Raw genomic sequence first — 12,732 nt, 5'->3', positions numbered from 1 at the left:
TCTCTGCTGTGAGTGCCTGCCCTTCCAGGTGCCCATGGACAGCAGGTGCAGGGTTCTGCACGGGGCACAGAACAGGGTGGGGATGTCTGCTGGCAACAGAGTGCAGCGGAGAGCAAACAGTCCAGGATGGTCCTGGAGTGAGTGACAGAGAACTCCTGACACAGCTGTGACTGAGCCAGTGAGGGAAGGCACTGCTGGGCCTGCTGTTTGTGAGGAGAGAAGGGCTGCTGGGTGACAGGAGGGTTGGAGGCGGCCTTGGGCTCAGTGATCACAAAGTGCTTGTGTTTGATTCCCAGAGAAGGAACGAGAGATGTTGGGGAAGTGTTGACCTGCAAGAAATTGTGAATTTGTTAAGCTTTAACAGGCAGTGCTCAGTCGTACCTTCCCTCACACCAGTGGCTGATGTGTGCACGTGGATGTCTTAGCCTTGAGAATAAAGACAGCGGGCCTACTGAGGAGGTAGCTGCAATGCATTCAAGGAGAAGAAGGCTCTTAAACATGGAAGGAGAATTTGAGGAACGGGATGGTCACCACATGACCACCAGAGTCCCTCAAGCGACCCCTACTCTAAATGTCAGTAATTTTGGGGAAGTGATTTAAACATGTCAAATACCTTGTGAGAATGTTTAGCCTGTGAGTTTGAGCAAAGTAATGAATAAAAGTAATGAAAGTAATGTCTTAGTTCCATGGATACTAACACGTGGGTGTGCATGTTTCAGGGAAGTGATTCCCACGCACCCACCAATGAAATAAAGTAATGCCTCTTTTCTCACACTGAGCTGCCAGTGTGGATCGGGCCCTGCTCAGTAACTATCATTTTGGTCATTTCTATTGAAGCATAAAGAATGGTTGAAATGAAATCTTTTCCAGCTGTTTCCCTTTGGTTTACCTGTTTGAGGGTTGAAATTCTGTGCTGCAGGTGTGCTGGGTGTGTGCAGAGCAGTGCAGCCCCAGACACCCCTTGGCTTGCCCACAAGTTGTCATGCCTTGTTGCCAGGTGTGCCCAGCTGTGGCAGGAGAAGAGCCCGCAGTGCAGTGGGCACCGTGCCCTGCCCAGCCGGTGCTCTCTGGCACAAAGCAGCAGCAGCACCAGAACCGTTCAATCGCTCCTGCCTTGGCTTCCCCTGGCACACAGAAGCCTCTGGAAATCAGCACTGCCAGTGGCGTTCCCAGCTTGGAGCAGCTGCTGCTGGCGGGCAGATGCTGCCAGTTCGACTGCTGCCAAAGGGGAAGAAAGGCAGAGATGTACATCCACAGGAGTCCTGGCCATGTCCAATAAAGGTGCAAATATGTGGGGAGATTTGTTAGCAATGATTTCAGCTGTTATGCCAACCCAGTGCCTTCTCTCTTGGTTCTGTGCATTATAGGTGAGTAATGTAATAGTTGGCTCTCACAATTAAGAGATAGATATTATGTGGATAGATATTATGTTCAAATGTAAAGTGCTGTTATTGTAATATGTCCTCCAATAGTCCTCTTTCTTATCCCCATTGTAATAGTCTTGATAGTCAGGGCATTTGGGGAGGGCTGGCTTGTGACCAGCAAGCAGGGTGTAACAACACCTGACCTCCAATCAAGATGCAAGAAAGTAATCTCCACCACTGGACAGCAGAGGCAGAGAAAGAATTGACTGACAAAACATTGGGAGGGGTTAAGGGTAAAAAAAGCAGAGCATCCCTTTTGTAGATGAGCATGTGGCTGCTAGTCATGGAGACTTCCCAGTGCTGCAATCTTTCCTTATACAGTCTTTTCTTAAGGTTTAATAAACCTTTAAAAACTTAAAGGTTGCCACCTTCTCGTAGTGACATCAGAAGGTTGCCTTGGTGCACGGAAGCCCTGAGTATCAGAGCCTGCTCCTATCTGCCTGATTGGGGTTTCCAGGGCACCTACACTGGAGTGCGGATACTTGCATGTATATACCTAGCTGCCCCTGTGGCTACAGACACCCCCTTTTTAGCTGAACGCCTTGACAGGAGCTTTACCAAACCAGTGGCATCCTAATGCTCTTTCTCTTTCAAAATCAGAAACTCAGTCACTAAGAAAGAGCAGGAAGACATGCAAAAGTCAGGTTAGGATACACCCTAACCTAAGTAGAGAGGAAACATCTACTTACTTGTGAAATGTGTCATAAAATAGGCACCATAAGTAATGCCATAGGCAGCAAAAAGCAAAGGAGCAATTCGCTCAATCATTTTAACACTGCCCTGCAAGTTTGCAGGCTGCGCTCACACAGTGGAAAAAGCAAGGCTCCTGTGAGTGTGCAACAGCCCACTGACAATTGCCTCAATCAGAGGGAATAGAATTAGAATGATTGTGAAGTATGTGAATGAGGCTAGTTGGCCAATGATGATGAAGGGGTGTCCTACTGGCTGGCTGCCTACTCAGGTTAGGATGAGGACGTTGGCGACTAGGGTTCAGAATAGGACTTGTGGTAGGTGGCGGAAGGGTATTGATCGTAGTTATGTATGTAGTTGTATCGTAGTACGTAGTAGTGGGGTGAGGAATACGACGAGGATTGAGGCGGCTAGAGCTAGTATGCCTCCTAGTTTGTTTGGGATGGATCGGAGGATGGAGTAAGCAAATAGGAAATATCACTTGGGTTTGATGTGAGGAGGGGTGACTAGCAGGTTGGCTGGGATGAAGTTTTCTGGGTCACCTAGGAGGTTGGGGGAGAATAGAGCTAGTGAGACGAGTAGGGAGAGCATTGGTACGAATCCTAGGATGTCTTTGATGGTGTAGTATGAGTGGAAGGGGATCTTGTCACAGTCTGTGGGAATGCCTAGCAGGTTGTTTGAGGCTGTTTCGTGGAGAAAGATGAGATGGACGAGAGTAAGGCCTACAATGACGAAGGGAAGGAGGAAGTGGAGAGCGAAGAATCGGGCCAGTGTGGGGTTGTCGACAGAGAACCCTCCTCAGGCTCATTTGACTAGTGTTTGCTCGATGTAAGGGATGGCTGAGAATAGGTTTGTGATTACAGTAGCTCCTCAGAATGATATTTGGCCTCATGGTAGGATGTATCCTACAAAGGCGGTTGCTATGAGGGTTAGGAGGAGGATGACTCCAATGTTTCAGGTTTCTTTGTTTAGGTATGAGCCGTAGTAGAGTCCTCAGGCAATGTGTAGGTAGATGCAGATGAACAAGAAGGAGGCTCCATTTGAGTGGGGGTTGTGGATGAGTCAGCCGAATTGTACGTCTCGGCATATCTGAGCGACAGAGGAGAAGGCTAGATTGGTATCTGCTGTGTAGTGCATAGCTAGCAGAAGACCTGTGACGATTTGAGTGATTAAGCAAACGCCTACTAGAGACCCAAAGTTTCATCATGTTGAGATGTTTGATGGCGCTGGGAGGTCGATTAGGGTGTTGTTGATGATTTTGAGGATTTGGTGGTTTTTACGAAGGTTGAGGGCCATTGGTTATTTCTGTATGTGGCTACGAGGATGATGAGAATGGATAAGGTGAATGATCCTAAGTAAGCTTTGATTAGGCCTGAGTGGAGGGTGGTGGCAGTTTTGGTTGCTGTAAGTTGTAGGCTGGCTAGCCCCTCTGGACCTACTATTTTGTATCAGGAGAGGTCAAATAGGTGGGATGCAATGTTTTGTCCTCCTTTGAGGAAGTTGGTTATACTTAGGCGGTGGGATAGGGGGTTAAAGTATCCTAGGGATGTTGACAAGTTTGAGAAGGGGGCTTGTTTTGTGAGGATGAGAAAGCTTTAGCTTGGACAACAGAAGCAGGAGCCTCGTGAGGGACCTTCCGCATCTCCTCAGTGCATCCAAATGCACAGATTTGAGCCACTTTTGGAAATGACTTTTCCCCCTTTTGTTTCTTGGGGTTTTTTTTTGTTTGTTTTTTTTTTTTTTTTTTTTTTTTTTTTGTTTGTTTGTTTGCTTGGAGGAAGAGGCTGTTCATTTTCTTCTTCTCCCAACTAAAGTTTTTTTCATCATTATTTTCTGCCCTTTTATAGCACTGGGACTGGGTCTGCTAGAATTTTAATTTCCAAGGTATCACTTCTGGAGAATGCTGTAGTTTTGCATGAGAACACATCATTCTGTGCAGGGACCTTGGTGCAGAAGAAGTGTTGTGGTTCCAGGCCAGTCAGTATGGCCTTACAGATCACTTTGAGCTTAGTAGTGCTCATGCCTTTTTGCAGCCCAGGGAATCAGTGTGTGTTGTGTTTGGGAATTGAGCAGGAGGTCAATGCCCTGGCATTCCAGCAGCTCCTCAGAGGTCACAGGAGCTGGAAGGGGCTGGGCTGCATTTCTGATTCCAGCCAGTTTAGCTCCACCAGTGTGGTCGAGTCCAAGAGAAGAACTTGCCTGAGCACAGATGCACAAAGAGTGCAATTCCCAGTGCAATGCTCTGGGTCTGATCCCTTTCTGTAAGGACCTACATGCTCCACATTCCCTAAGAGTGTGTTTTCTTGAGGCAACAGGAGAGCAATCCCAGGATTGTAGTTGAGTGTGGCACTGGCTACCAAGTTCTGATATCTGTTGCAACAGAGAGGACAGTAAAGAGAGATTTCAGTAATGAACTCTATCTATCTATCTATCTATCTATGTAACATTTACATAATTGCATCTTCCTGGCTCTGGTCCAAGGCAGTTGGAGGTGCAGAGCTCACCTAAAGCATCCCTTTCTGGAGAGGATTAGAGACATGTTCCCTCAACCGATTCTGAGCAGGCAGAGATGTTTCCCCCTCCAGATATGGTGGTTTTTCCCTTCAGAGTTGTTTTCCTCCTCTGGCCTCTTGTGCCCTGAAGTCTCCAGTTAATTCTTTAAATTTCTGCCTCTCCTAGAGAGGTGCAACAATTCCATGTTTAGGTGGTGTTTGGTGATTCTGGTCACACATGCATTATGTGACACATGGTTTCCTTCACTGGCATCCCCAGGGCTGTGTAAGTGCATTTGCTCATGGGGCCTTAGGAGAGTCTCTTTCCCTCAGCAGCAGCAGCAGCAGCAGCAGGGAGCGGTGGCAGGGTCAGGACGAGGAGGAGGTGGCTGCCCTGGCCCTTTGCTCCCGGGCCCCAGGCCAGGAGGGCTCTGGCTGCAGCAGGGCGCTCTTCCAGCAGCCCCTGGCAGCCTCTGCACGGAGCACAGCGCGCTGCCCCTGCTGGTGCCACTTTTCTTCAGCAATACCCTAGCTCCTCTTCACAAAGAAAAAACTCCAGCAATCTAAAAAGAGATCATTCAAGTACACTTGTACACTGCTACCTGCCTTTGTATTGTAGTCCAGGGCATGTATTTTTTGGTCTATAATTTCATGATTTTTATGAAAACATGCATTCGTATCTTCACATTTTTGTGGTTTTAGTTATTCATATACCTAAAAACTCCATTTTAAACTCTTGATTTATTGCAGTTGGTAATTATGAGGTAGTGTATTTTAAAATGTCAAAAAACAACACCTTTTGGGTAGTTTTTCTCACTCTTAAAAAAAAGAAAACCCATACGCCATTTTAGTCTCTGTCTATCCAAGTTGGTTAATATCGGCCTATTTTAATCAGGGCTAGTATACTTTTATAGGATTTAGAGAGGTCCAATGAAATGCACACCAGTGATTCCTCTTGTGGAATATCATGGCCCTACCATAAATCCTCTATTTACTTTTTTTTTTCTCTCATTAGCTCAACTGCAAAAACATGTTTAGTTGCAAACTTACACAAGATGAGCAAAATCAAAATGATGTGATTGGCCTTTGGGAGCTCCTTGCTGATCTTTCTGCTTCTTCAGCTGAGCAAGGCTCTGATCCAGGCAAAGAGACTGCACTTAGTGCTACACAATCATTTGGCTGGAACTCTGCTGATTTCTAGGAACAGCTGGAGGCCTCTATCTCCCCAGGATGTTTTGGCTGAGCCAAGCTTTGCTGGGTTTTGGCTGCAAATACCATTGCCCTTGCTTTCTTATATCCACAAGTACCATGGCTGGGCAAAAATTGCCACCAAAGGCACTTTGGTCTGGAGTTTGTGAATGAACAAGAGCCTCATCCACTTCCAAACCACATGAAAAAAATAATGAAAGAGAACTTCCCATCCTTAATGAACAACTGACAATTCAGAAGTGGATCTAGAGCATCGGAATGAAAAGGAAGGCAATCTTCCCAATGGAGTTGTGCTTTCAGGAGTTTTTCTTCTGACTCCCAGTCACAGCTGGCACTGGAAAAAGTCACATCTCTGCAAGCGTCAGTGTCTTCTGTCTGCCATCAGTTGTTTTGCTGCAACAATCAGAACAGGCATCAGGCTGGAGAGAGGCTCAGCTGATGCTAGCAATAGGAGCTGCCCCAAGGAGAAAAAAGACATGAACTTTTACCTCCCAAACCCATCTCCCCAGAGGCTCAAGCATGATTCCTCTGGTTCCCAGAAATACAAAGAAATAGGGCTGAGAAGACCCTTTGCAGCTATGTGTTCATGCCCAAGACTTTGCTGATGCCATTTGGGTTTGGCCTTTTTTTCTTTTCTAACTTTTCTGTATTCCTTGCACATCAATTTACAGTTCTGTAGGCTGCTCGATTTGTGATTACTTTTCCCAGTGCTTTTCCGTGGCCTTTGCCTAAGCAGAAAGACAAACTTCCATAGCTCCAAGCGCCGGGGGGTAGAAGGCCTCAGTGTTATCTTGGTTCTTCCTGGGACAGATCCCTCCAGGGAGCTGGTGGACTCACCATCCCTGCAAGCCTTTACATGAAGACTGGATGTGGCACTCGGTGCCCTGCTTTAGTTGAGGTATTAGGCCATAGGTTGGACTCGGTCATCTTTAAAGTGTCTTCCAAGCCAGTGATTTTGTGATTCTGTGACTGAGGCAGCTTTTCCTGCAGCCCTGGAAAGGGCGGCGGGGGCCCTTGGCCAAGGACGGGGATCAGGGCTCATGGAAAAGAAGCGAAGGGCTCAAGGCGAAGGCTGACAGGGCAGAGCTGCCCCAGCGCGGCCCAGAGCGAGCCTCATGTCCTCCTCCTCACCCTGCGCCCTCTGCGCTGCCCTTTGCGGCGCCGGCGGCTCCTCTCGCTGCGGGGCTCCAGGGCGTGCTGGGGGCCGGGCCCCTCGTCCTCGGGAAGCGCCGCAGCCTCGAAGGGGAGCGGCTGCTGCTGCGGCCGGCAGGGGAGAGCTGCGGCTGTGGCCCCGGGCACGGCGCGCTGCCGCTATGGCCGGCTCCTGCCGCGGCTCCTGCCTCTGCTCCTGCCCTGTGAGCACAGACACGGCCGAGGGCTGCCCGGCAGCTCCGTGCCGCTCCTCAGCGGGCCCGGCCGGGCCGCTGCTCTCTGCGGCCGCTGCCCGCCGCTGCCGGCCCCGCCGCGCTCCTGTCTGCCGCTGTCACAGTCGGGCCCACACGGGAGGCAGCACATTGCGGCCGGCTCGGAAAAGCAGGAAAAGCCCTGCCCGCAAACTGCCCGCCACGGCCCCGGCCCCAGGGCACAGGCTGCCAGCGTCCTCGCAGCTGCGAGCCGGCCCGGGCCGCCTGCCGGCCTCGGCCACAGCTCCCGCCTGTGTCTCCATGGCCGCGGCTGCTCGGCACAGCGGGCTGAGCACAGCCAGCGCCAGCAGCAGCTCCTCACGGGCCCAGGCTCCGGGCGCTCCGAGCCCGCCCAACCCCGAATTCCAGCCCTGAGGGGCTTGGCGTCCCAATGCATCCCCTGGGGACAGCAGAATCGGCTGCTGAGCTCAGCCCATGGTGACACCACCAAGTGTCCAATGGAAAATTCACCAAATCCTTATCCTTGCATGGTGCCTGACAGTCTGAAGCAACAGCCAATTACAGATCATTGTATACATGTGGGAAAAGATTTTTGCATTAAAACAAAGAAGAGTTATCTAAAAGGAGGGCAAGAACAAACAACAAAGTTATTTGGACTCATGCTTCTTGTGTCTGTTAAAAAGGCCAAGAAAATGCACTCCTTGCTCTTCTGACACAGCTCTCTGTTCGTGATGTGGGAAAGCGAGTGCTGATGATGTGCAGGAGCTGATGCAAGAGGCAGGAAGGAGGATGCAACAGGCACAGTGCCAAGCTCACAGAGGGATGATCTCTGGCAGTGGCACTGAAGGAGAAGAGTTTGCAGGCAGCACAGAAAATGGCTCTTTGTTTCACCTCTTCTTTCAGTGCTGCTAAGAATGTAGCCTGGAGCAAGCTGGGAACACCAGAGCCTGGAGCCCTTTCCAGGCAGGGCTGCATCAGACACAAACCAGACGGGGACTGAGTGAAATAAACAGGGCCAGGAGACTTCTTCTCCTTTTTAATGCCTTTATTAAAAGTGATCAGCTCAGGATTGGGCGTCCCGGCAGGGCTGCAGTCCGCGTTGCGTCTCCCACTGCAACTCAGAGGAGGAGGATATGCGCAGCTCTGTCCACTAGGGGCAGAGCCGGGGGATCCAGTCCTCGTGGGAGCCTTTTAGGGCTTGGTGTCCCCGTCAGGTGTTGCTTTGCCTGGCTCGGTCCTGTCTGGTCCCGGCGTCCGGACGACTCTCTGCTCAGGGCGAGAGGGGCTTCGAAGGTGTTCAGCATCTCTGCAGGCTCAGCACTCGGCTCCTCACGTCCAGACATCACTTTAGTCTCTCAACTCTTATTTGGCTCGTTGTTTTTGGGGTTTTTTCTGTGCCTCTGGAGTCGGGGTCCCACAAAGCATTCTGGACTTTGGAGTCACTTTGCATAATTCCCCCCACCCTCTCAGGTGTCTTCCCTATGCTGGAAGAGAGCACTGCCTCAGGGAAGAGCAATCTACCGCACCCAGCCAGGCTTTTTACTAATACAAAAGAGGAGATAAGCCTTAACGACCCGGTATTACAATAACAAAGCACTAAGAATCCTGGCAGAGCCTGAGACCTGGCTGCATCCCTGCAACTCTTTCTCAAAAAAAATATTAACTGAATTTTTGTTCATAACAGTCCCCCCTCTTTTTCTTTGATCGAGCTTAAATTCTTAAGCTCGCATCAACTCACAATTTTTTGTTTTGAATCTAGTATAAATCTCTTGTGCACTTTGGTAATCATGGTTACTTAACCTCATTACTTTTCTTGGTTTCTCCAGGTTGGTTTGTACAGCTAATACTGTTTTACTAAAACAGATAAATAAGCATAGTAAAAAAAAACAATCCTCCAAGTACACACACAGCAAGAAAAACCACTTTTTCCCATACATATTTTCTGAAAATCTCTAAGTTCTCCCACCCACTGGGATCAAGTGTAGGAGTTGGATCTTGATTATTTACACATGCCAATCTTTTTATTTCGTTTGAAATGTCTCTAATAATTGAATTCTTTATTTTTAATACTGCCTGGAGCCGGATGACTTTGTTCAACACAGATATTGGGGTCCGAACTTGGCTTTTACCATTTTGGATTTTCTCAATTTCTATTTCACTTTCCCGGTTTTGTTTAATTTCTCCCAAATCATTATATATAGGAACTCCTAAACTTGATCCAGTTTCTCTGGGTAATAAGAAAATTGGTTTTATCACCCTAGCAATGCAGTTGCCAGATGAGATCAAACTTAGGGGTTTAGAGTTCCCCTGAAATGTGTTCCAAAAGGGGTTTATCTCTTTTCCAGTACACTCATCTAAATACTTGTAACAAACAATTTTTCTTACTATTTTCACCATTTCTTTGCTTTTTACTAGATCTGCTGAGCTTGTTTCAGCAGCATCACATTCAAAGCACAACCAGGCTATCTCTATAGGGCACTCTCCTAGGAGTGGCTGCCTAAAAGTGGCAGTATTCTGGGCTATCCAATACACTCTCTTATTTTTCTGATAAAGGACCAATTGGGAGGGGTTAACACAATCAGAGTTAGAACTGATGTGGACTCTCGACAAGGAGCTCACTTCCTCCTCATAGCGGGGTTGGTAGCACTCTCTGCACGGCTCAGCTGGGCTTCCCTGAGCACCATCAGCAATCAGAGCCAGCATTACCACCCTTCCCAAGAGTCCGGTATGGGTCATCTTGCACAGCCTGCCCACCCAGCCTTGCCTCTTGGGGAATTTTTTTTTTTTTTTTTACTGAGAAGAAGCTTCCAAGCTCTTTAGAGTCCCTTCTGCCCGCTTCTCTGGTTAAGCCCCTCTTGGTCTGTTCCCTACAAATTTTAGTTTCCCCCCCCCCCCAGGGGAGTGTTCTGTAGAGGATTAACCTGGAGTCTTTAGAAATATATTGGGGAACTTAAAGTAGAATTACTTATTTACAGCCTTAAACTTTTTACCAACATAATTTACACAAAACAGTTTTGAAACATTTTAAGCAATATTAGAACTCTGATACCAATTTTTTTTATACAGTTCAGTCTTTTTGACTCTTCCTCCTGAGAGTCAACTTTAAATCTCAGTATACTCAGGTGAATTAACTTGTGATGTGGATGAATCCTTATCCAGTGCCCAGAGGTGAGTGGTGTGGACTCTGGCCCAATGCCAGAGGGAAAAACTGGGAGTCTGGCCCAATGCCAGAATGCCAGAGGGAAAAAAACCCTGATGTTGAATCTTGGTCTATTGCCAGGGAGTGAGAGTGACTAACATAGTTTACACCAAACAGTCTTGAAACATTTTACTAATGTCTTCTCATACACTTCAGTCTTTTTGACTCTTCCTTTTAAGAGTCAACTTTAAATCCTTTGGTCCTTTTATCACAGTATACTCAGGTGATTTAGTTTGTGTAGCAGATGAATCTTGTCCAGCTCTGGGGAGTGAGAGTGGTGTGGACTCTGGCCCAATGCCAGAGGGAAAGGCTGATGTTGTTTCTGGTCCCGTACCTGGGGGTGAGACTGGCCCTTTTATTCTTGTAATATGAGTCCAACCTTTTCCTTTGGTCCGCACAGCCGAATTAGTGATCAGGAGCACCTGGAAGGGGCCTTCAAATTTAGGCATTAGTGTTCCCGTATTCCATGATTTTATCAAAACCCAATCTCCTGGGCTAATGTTGTGAACTTTTGTGTCAAGAGGGGAAGTTTGAGGAAGGTATCCTTTCTTTCTAAGTCCTTCCAGAGTTCTTCCAATTATTTCTAAATACTTTCTGGTAGCTTCTTCCCCTTCCAGATAGTCTCCTGTGCTATAAGGTGTTAGCAAGAATGGCAGCCCAAACATCATTTCATAAGGTGAAATTCTTATGTCAGACCAAGGTCTTGTTCTGATGCACAATAGCGCTAGGGGCAAACATTTCAGCCAATTCATTTTTGTTTCTTCAATCAATTTAGTTAACACATTTTTGAGGGTTTTGTTCATTCGCTCCACCCTCCCAGAACTCTGGGGGTGCCACGGAGTATGCAACCTCCATTTCATTCCTAAAGCCCCAACTATATTTTGTAATGTTTGGGACACAAAATGTGGACCTCGGTCTGAGTCTGTGGTGTTCACCATTCCATATCTGGGGATAATGTTCTCTAGGATTGCTTTTGCTACAACTTGAGCTGTTTCCCTTCTGGTCGGGAAGGCTTCTACCCAGTGTGTGAGATGATCAACCATAACCAGTAAATATCTGTACCCTTGCACTGGGGCATCTCAGTGAAATCTATCTGTATGCTTTGGAAGGGTCTCAAGGTCTCTTAATTCCCTTCCTCGGGTGCTACTTTTCTCATAACTTTCTGGTTCACTTTTTGACAAATGACACACCCTCTTGTAACAGCTTTAGCCAGGCTATATACACCAATGCATAGGTTATTCCTTAAGAAATGATCACACAGTCCTTGGACTCCCCAGTGAGTTAATTTGTGTAATTCTGTTAGCACTGTCCGAGCCAGTGCTTTATTCAAAAACACCGGTCCGTCTGAGGTTAACCACTCTCCCTGTTGTCCTTGATGTAACCTTAAATCTTTTATAGCTTCTAATTTTTCTTCACTGAATACAGGTTCTTCCCTTTTTTCCCCTTCTTCGGGTGTCATTTTTGCCTTTAAAATTTTTACTGGATCTCCTGGTTCTAAAGCTGCTTCTTTGGCTATCTGATCAGCCAGTCGGTTTCCTCTAACTTCAAAACTGTCTCCTTTCTGGTGCCCCTTTATATTAGAAATAGCAGGACCACTGCTATTTCTGTGGGTTTCTGTAGAGCTTCTAATACTGATCTAACTAGGTTCTCATGGGCTAAGCTTTTTCCCTTCGAACTTAAATATCCACGTTCTTCCCATATTTTCCCAAATGTGTGAACCGTCCCATACGCATATTGGGTGTCCGTATAAATAGTTCCCCGGTCCCCCTCCAGTAAATCCAGTCCCCTTTTCAGGGCATAGATTTCGCAACTTTGGGCTGACCAGTTCGGTGATAGTTTCCCTTTTTCTGCAATTTGTAATGTTTCTCCATCTATAATGGCATAACCTGAAGCTCTTTTCCCATTTACTACCCTTGAAGAGCCATCTATGAATAAGCTTTTTCCAGTTGCTAGAGGCTGATCTTCCAAATCTTCTCTTACTTTTGTTTGGAGATAAACCAGTTCAAGACAATCATGTTCTAAATTCTCTATAGGCTCTCCCATTAGGAATTGTGCTGGATTGAGGGCATTTGATGTGATAAATTCTAAGTCCTCTGTGTTCATTAGTATTATCTCATATTTTAATATTCTAGCATCGGTTAACCACTGCTGAGCCCTCTGTCTCAGTACTGCCTTAAGATCATGAGGAGTATGCACTTTAATTTTTCCTTGTAAGGTCAATTTTTGAATGTTCTCTATCAGGACTGCAGTTGCTGCTACTGCTTGTATACAAACTGGCCAGCCTCTAGCCACTGGATCTAACAATTTGGATATGTATGCCACAGGTTTCCTGCACCCTCCCCACTCTTGGGTTA

The 12,732-nt window shown here is 47.2% G+C and overlaps 1 pseudogene; it reads right to left on the bottom strand.

The window, feature by feature from the left end:
- Positions 1–2,225: 2,225 nt before the first annotated feature.
- LOC135460976 (cytochrome b-like) lies at positions 2,226–3,410 on the bottom strand (annotated as a pseudogene).
- Between the last annotated feature and the right edge of the window lie 9,322 nt (positions 3,411–12,732).

The sequence above is a fragment of the Zonotrichia leucophrys genome, unplaced genomic scaffold (assembly GCF_028769735.1).
Source record: "Zonotrichia leucophrys gambelii isolate GWCS_2022_RI unplaced genomic scaffold, RI_Zleu_2.0 Scaffold_141_116352, whole genome shotgun sequence".
NCBI lineage: Eukaryota > Metazoa > Chordata > Aves > Passeriformes > Passerellidae > Zonotrichia > Zonotrichia leucophrys.
The sequence above is the reverse complement of the archived record's forward strand: the minus strand, read 5'-3'. Positions and strand labels throughout refer to the sequence as shown.